Source organism: Diadema setosum, chromosome 7 (assembly GCF_964275005.1).
Source record: "Diadema setosum chromosome 7, eeDiaSeto1, whole genome shotgun sequence".
NCBI lineage: Eukaryota > Metazoa > Echinodermata > Echinoidea > Diadematoida > Diadematidae > Diadema > Diadema setosum.
The window spans coordinates 12,756,173-12,764,221 of record NC_092691.1 but is presented as its reverse complement, the minus strand read 5'-3'; positions in this window follow the sequence as shown (position 1 = coordinate 12,764,221).

Below are 8,049 nucleotides of genomic sequence, written 5' to 3'. Positions count from 1 at the left end.
CAACCCGAGTTCCAATCTGTAATTTGACATTTGACACCCAAATCAAAGTGTGGATAACGATACGAATTGTCAAATTGAGACGAATACTTTTAATGATAGCCCCGAGGGGACTTGTACCGTTCCTTTAAAGCTTACGACCTCCTAGAAACTAGACATTTTGTGTTTATTCGCATCAGCCAGCCCTACTGTCTTTGGTTGCCAGTGTAATATTGCGTAGATTCGACATAATCATAAAGTTGCGCAAGCAGTTTTAGATTGTCTTCAAGTCACAAAGACTGAGTATTAATTGGACACTTTATCATTAGCTCTTGTATGTGAACAGAGCCAATGACTATGACTGTTAAATAAGCAAACAGGTTTTATTGATAACCTACTGATTGTCGCTGAAATATAAATTTTTGAGGACTAGTAGCCTAAAGATAGCAATAAGCATCTCTTTGAGGTATCTGTACGTGATGGGACTGATGACTGGAAACTATAAGCTCACTACCTATTATAAAAACGGTCATGATATGTACGTATTCCACCTCGCCGTCAAACTCAACCCATTCTGATGTGATGACAGATTGAAAATGCCCTCCGTCCCACTATATTTTACAATTGATATCGAAAACACAGAAAGTTACTTTGCTATAGGTTCATGATAGTGATCAGGAGAGTCAGGTCTATAGTGTGCATAAGATCTTTAGCAAGAAATACCCTGTCCACATAGTTTGGATCTGTTGCAAATGAAATTAATAGATACATGAGAAGAGTTTTATTGCAAAATGAGCGAAGCGCCATTTTTTAAACACTTCAAAGTAAGTCCATCATCAGATAGAGCAAAATCAAAGCTTTTCAATAATACCTCAAGGAATATTCTCGAAGTTATGATTAAAATGTTGTGTGGGTTTTTAAAATCATTTCTTTGTTTTTTTTAGCAGCTTTAATCACAAATATTTCAACTTAACAAAAATGTAGTTAGATCGTTTTGCAAGAAAACTTTTCATGTGTATCCCTGCATACATACTTAAACTACGCGCACACGCATGTATGAATGTATAAACATGATATGTATGCATAGATATTACATACAATTATTTCCAGGTGAAATGTCTGTAATATTGAGAAAAAAAATAAATCTTTTTCGAATAAGAACATAATGTGGTACAGATTTCCAAAATGGCCATTTGCTCTATTGGAAGCCAATTACTGTCCGGACATTTGTGGATTTGAACAACAGGCTTTTTTATTTTTGATGCCTTTATCATGATATAGGCCTATTAAATTGGAAAGGCATTTGTTTTTTTTTTTTGGCCCTTATATTTTGCCTTTTTGTATTTTGAATGAGTTTTTCTTTTTATTGATGAGAATACTGTAAAGAATACAATAAACAGATGCCAAAACATAAATTACCACACCAGCGTTCCTCATTTAAGGCTGTATTTTTTATTTTCTTCCTTGAGGATGATACAAAAACACAGCATGTTTTATTTTGGAAGAACAGGTTGTGCATATGATGACGTGTGTGTACATATAACTATATATATAAATAGGATGAAAATATGAACAGGTTCATAAGATTTGTACAGAAATAAATTCATATTTCATAAACGTTCGGTCTTTTCAAATTGGTGATTCCTTTCTAATTGCGTCTTTACATATTCATCCCGATTGTATAGCATTTTGCGTGGGCATTGTCGTTACACACATTATCATACACTATTTCAAGGACGGCTGATATATTTCGGTCTCTGTAACATGGATATACAACGATGCTTTGCTGTTACTATTTGCAACATTGAAGCTGTAGTGATCAAAAGGGCAACATTAGAGTCAAACTTTCAGATACTTTAGCAGTTCCTTTACCCTGTAGCAGGACTCGAATTGATGACTCGTGCCAAAGGGGTGAAAAATGATTAAAAATAGGCCTGCTCATCGTCACGAGTGGCTGATCGGCTTCGGATCATGGAGGAAGGTGCATTGGAGATGGATTATCAATTTCCGCCACTTTCTCAGACACACAACTCATCAATTCACGGAGCTAATCATACCGAGCCCGCACTGAAGAAATCAACTAAATCACAACATAATACCCTGTGAAAAAAAGTTTTGTTTTTCAGGAATAAATTGTTTATTGTTTGCTTGATAACATTCTTCTCTCTCACTTTATAATTTTATCTCCCAAGTAGATGGTGTCTTGAACATCATAAATGAATAGTGTGTTTTTTTAAGGTTCTGGTGCTTTTTATCCTGAAACAATTTTTTTTTTTCAACCCGTCCACTGTGTTGCACGCGGAAGAAAATAAATCACACATTACCTAGCCTATTTCTATTTTTACTTCTAACAATTTCCCCTGCTCCTCGCTGTTTTGCACAAGGTCCCATGGTATATTCTTAGAACAATGGGATTACATACTGCCATTAATCATCGACAGGTTTAGACCTATTGTTGCCAAGATAATCTGTAAAATAGTATAAGGTTATAAGTTGTAATATTTGCCTGTTTCCACTTCGTTTATTTTTCAGGAAAGCGATTCATGATATAAAACGATAAATCCGGGAAACCGCTGACAGTATGATTTAATATTTGATAGTGTTGAACAAATGTACCTAATCCAGGAGAATAGGAGTAAACAATTGTGATAATAAGAGCAGTTCCAACCATATGAGTTCCATGATTGATGTAATGGAAAATCGTGTCATCAAGGTAGATATAATATTCAAATGTATTGACAGAGCGATTTGCTATGGAAAAATGTGAAGAAGATAGAACATATCCATTGGAATAAATATGTACGTACCCTTCATACACACACACACACACACACACACACACACACATTCGGACAATCACAAGATTTTGTCTATATACATTTATAGGGTTTTATCTAAAGGATATAATCAAAAGGGTTGAAGACATGGTCCGTACATGGGTAATCCAGCTTGGGTCTACCTTAACCGCGCATTAAGTCTCCGTGGCCGAGCGGTTAAGGCATTGGCGTTCCATGTCAAAGGATCCGGGTTTGATTCCCGGCCAGTTTTGCACCCCGTGCACCCCCCCCCCCCCCCCCGAAAGAAAAAAAAAAGAAAAGAAAAGAAAAGAAGGACATTAAGAGGAATAATGATTACAAAGCTTTTTCTGTTTCCTCCTATATATATATATATATATATATATATATATATATATATATATATACACATACATATACATACAAATACATATACGTATACATAGGCCCTACAACACAATATGATAGGCTGGTATGTGTCGCATTGCGACTTAGCTGTACAGTATGTCTAAACACTTTCCAGCTTATAAAATATTGCAATACTTAAGCTCCAACAGTATATTGTATAGTTATCTATCTATCTATCTATCTATCTATCTATCTATCTATCTATCTATCTATATCTATCTTATTTTGAGAAAGAGACATATACATATACATACATGTGCTGGAACATGAAATGTTTTATCAGTACAATCATTATGCATGCTGATAATTGTCTGCCACGAACTTCATTCGTAAAAAAAGAAGAAGAATGGAATGGAAGATCAAGTGTGCAATTGTTGAAGAAAATCTTCAAATACTCTCAAGTTTTAATCACTCCAAATGGCTGACTTGTCATTTTACACACACACACACACACACACACACACACACACACACACACACACACACACATATGAACACACACGCACCCGTCAGCGCTCAAAGCGCCTCAGGCTGCAAGTATACATACAAGTATTCAAGCATATATATTTTAGATTATTTTTCTCTTTTTTTTCAATGATCGTTAATATTACCTTTATTATCATTACTATTATTATCATCATTGCTACCTTTATTCAGCCAAACAAAACATCACAGTTACAGTGATATCCAGTCACATGGAAACACCACATTGACAGTTGAGATTTGAATAGGGAAGCAACACATCTGCTGGGGCTCACAAAAGTAATGATTTTATAGTTATCCTCAAGCATGCGAGCCTCATGCGATGCATTCACGTACTATTTACACATACATCGCAAAAATAAAAATCAACACATTATCAAAACAGACCAATAACTCCAAATTATCAAATGTTTTTACTTACCAAACGTTACTCGAATTACACCTTCATTCCATGTAATACTCAAAACCAAATCTACTAGGTTAATATTAAAACAAAAACAGAAACTCATACCAGACAAGATGGAGTATTCAACAAGGAGTTTTGTTAAATGAACTTTCAAATCATTGAAATACATGCTGGGTCCGATTCGCTTGAGTGAACACATTCAATAACAAATGAAAATAACAATCTTTAATATTGTTTGACGATGTCTTGTCAGCCATTATTTTCGTATTCAACAGTAATTTTGTCCTATTTATTTATCAATAAAGAAAAAAAAAACAGAACACACCATCTCAGCAGGTTCTTACGCACTAACATGTCATAGTTGGTTCAGTTCAGTTCATTTTTTCCATCAAACAAGAACTTGAAACAAGCTATGAAATGATTTAAAGCATGCGTAAAACAATCACATAGTTGGTTAATTTGAATCAAGGAAAACAGAAATACAAATCGAAAAGTGAATGGCATAGTATATGATAACATAATTCATGTAGTATAAATGAGAACACCTATAGGCATGCTTTGGAGGATAACAATAAAGTAGGTATGGAAAAAAGAGTGGTCCACTAAAAAAAAAAAAAAATCAGCTTGTAGAACATGGATCACTCAAAACATGATAATTAAATCGTTATTTAAACCTTAATTATTTTAAAATGTAGAAAATACAATGGGCCGGATGCATAAACGCTAGCAATTGCTTGTGCTGGCCTTTTACTCGAATCCGTACGCATAAAAACAAGCAATTGCTTGCGAGCAGAAGCTTTTGCTAGCAAGCACAAGCAATTGCTTGCTGCCAGCAAGCAATTGCTTAGAGACCAAGCGTTTGCTTAAAAACGTATGCATAAAACATACCTTTTGCTTGTTCTTGCTAGCAATTGCTTACGAGTTTTCCAAGCTCTGTAAAATGAACTTGAGCTTTTGCTTAACTTGGACGTTCCCTTTTAAGTATCATTTTCACGTTCATACAAGAAAGACCACACTTGTGCAGGAGTGGTATAAACCTACAAGAAATTACTCTTTGGCAGTGTTAGAAACTTTTTCATTTCAACAACGGGAATGTCGAGTGGTCAGCAAACAAAACATGATGAAAAACAGGTAGATGTCTGACTTCGGTGGAGAGCAATAGGAGACCTCTCTCCACGTGAGATCTGGCAGATCCGGGCTATCTCTGATGGGAATCAACCAGTACGTATGTGTATATAGCTGTGTGTGTGCGTCTGTGGGCGCATTTATGAGTGCCATTTCATAGCTCTATTGCTATGTCAGGAAATGTTTCGCACACACACGCCCTTTCAAATACTAGTACAGTATACTGTCACACTCACCTTTGTTCTTGTGTTCGCACAGGCGTGACGTTCCTTTTGTTGAAAACGCAAGCAATTGCTTGTGCGGGACAAGCAAAAGGTATTGTCACAAGCAAAAGGTTATGTATATGGATTTAAACAATATTGCTTTATCTAGACCTTTTGCTAGACGAGCTTGTGCTTTTGCTTGAAGCAATTGCTTACAAGCAATTGCTTGTTTTATGCATTCGGCCCAATGAGAAACTCACAATAATAGATGAATACATATACACACATGCATGTGTGTTGCCCACACTCGTAAAAAAAAAACAAAAAAAAAACAACAACAACAGATGAATACATTGACAAGGGACGCGACATGGTAGAAGGAAGACAACACAGTAACATTACAAAACAACGTAGAGGACAGAAGAAGGAAAAGGAGCATAGAAGAATGTAGAACAGTTTGCATATTTTAGAACACGCAATTCCATTGCCGCGGCAGGCGAAAGCACGAATATTATTACATAAAAAAACTATTCATTATTATATGCTGAAAGCGAATATTTTCTTAATTTATATTCAAACATAGTAAGCTTTCATGTTTCTTTAACACTGTTGTCAAGGTTGTTGCAAAGTTCATAATAATTTACTATTCCGAAAACAAATGCGGTGCTTCTTGGTGCTTCTTGAATGTTTTACTGCAGCAGTGTCTTGATTCGGCAACAATGGAAGCTACACTAACAACTTACGCCAAGGTTTTGTGAGTATGAGAGGAAGAACACAAATGACTGCATGTGTGACATCCATTCGGCAATTCCAATCTGGAGGTGATATAACGACCAATTTTATTTACTTTCAAGCGTCTGAAACGCGAGCACGCTTATTGTTACTGGCTACGTACTGGATTGCAAAATTAGAGCAAACTACATTAACGACACAAACATCGTTTGTTACTGTAATTGTCATTTTGTGTATAGGGAATGTGATGGATACACGAAAGAAAGAAACATCCAAACTAGCGTAAAACTGACCACCGACTAGATGCCGTGTGCATATTGACCGCTGTACACAAGTATGACTTAAATCCATTTTGGATTAAGTCCTCTATCAGTTATGAGTATCTTTAGTGAGGAAATTTAAGTCTTGTCCGTTTAAATCAGTCTCTAAGAAACTTTCTTTTTCTACAGACATTAAAGGCAGATCCGGCGGCTCTATACAATAAATAAATCATGATTATATTACATTTGCGTGGTTATTTTACTATACACACAGTATAGAGTTCGTGTGTATATGCCTATATATATATATATATATATATATATATATATATATATATATATAAGTTATTGCGTTTATTAGTTAATGTTGCTTTTTATCCACTTTTTCCTTTTTGTCTCGTGTTCTATCGCAGGCAATTACCGGAGGATAAAGAGGTCAAAGGAGAACATTTGAATCAATATGTAAAATAGGCCATTAACCTTTGATATTATTATTGGGTAATAAAACATCATTTGATCGTCTTCGTTATTGTCAGTGATTTCTGTTAATACTATATCAACGTGGCCCAGAATATTATAACTTTTCTATCAATTACCCAGTGGCATATACGTCATTAATATCAGTAAAACTCTCCAGTGTATAGAGCCAAGCTAAAAGAGAGAGATTTAGGCCTGCATAACATAATACTGTAGTCGATTTTCAAAATGCACAACTTCGAAAATTTGAATAATATGACGTGTCAGTCCTTTTCCAATAGTAACATGTCGGGTGCTATAGGAAATAAAATGAGAATGCAATATCCTCTTTTAGAAGCATGTGTAAATCCAGGATAATGTATTTTCAAAATAGAATGACAGCACTCAATAATGGAGCCATTTTCGCCTTGCCAAAAATCTGCAAGATCTCAAGGGGCCCATAAAAGTGTGACGACAATTTCGTGGTTATATGGGAAATGCATGGCAGTGAAAGAACACGATTGGCTTAATGAGCCGGAAGTGAGGTGCATGTTCAAAATGAATCGCGTCAATTGGAGAGCAATTGGCATTCAACAAGTCTGCTAGTTTGGTGATAATGGCAAATTCTGTTTCAAATCACTCACACGAATCTTGATCCAAAACAAACAAGCAACTTATGAAGTTGAGCCAGGGATGGATAGTTAAGATAGGAGGTAAAAAATTCTGCGGTTGTTTTAGGATGGAAAGGATATCACATGCATACATACGCTTTTTCAGTCAATTTTTGTTTTATTCATCGATTTTACAATACATTACAATCATACAAAAGTAAATAACCCTTTTCATTGAAGCAAATTTTTAAATAACAAGCCTTTTCATTTCCCTGGTTACGCAGACATCAAGTAATAAGCTTGAATGAAGGAAATGCCCCCCCCCCCCAAAAAAAAAGAAAACAGGCGAAACATCGAATTAAATGTATCATAAAAACAACGAAAACAAAACCCTCACTTTCCCCCATCTTCCTCTACATCTTCACTGTCCATGTCCCCTCTCTTAGGAACCTTTATCCCATAACATGTTTACCCATCCCCATTCTCATTTCACATGGCTCCCAGATCAAAGCAAATATCTTGACTATCAATAAAATCTAAAAAGTAAACAATCAAACAATCCATTGATTGATTGTGGATTGTGTGGCACGAACT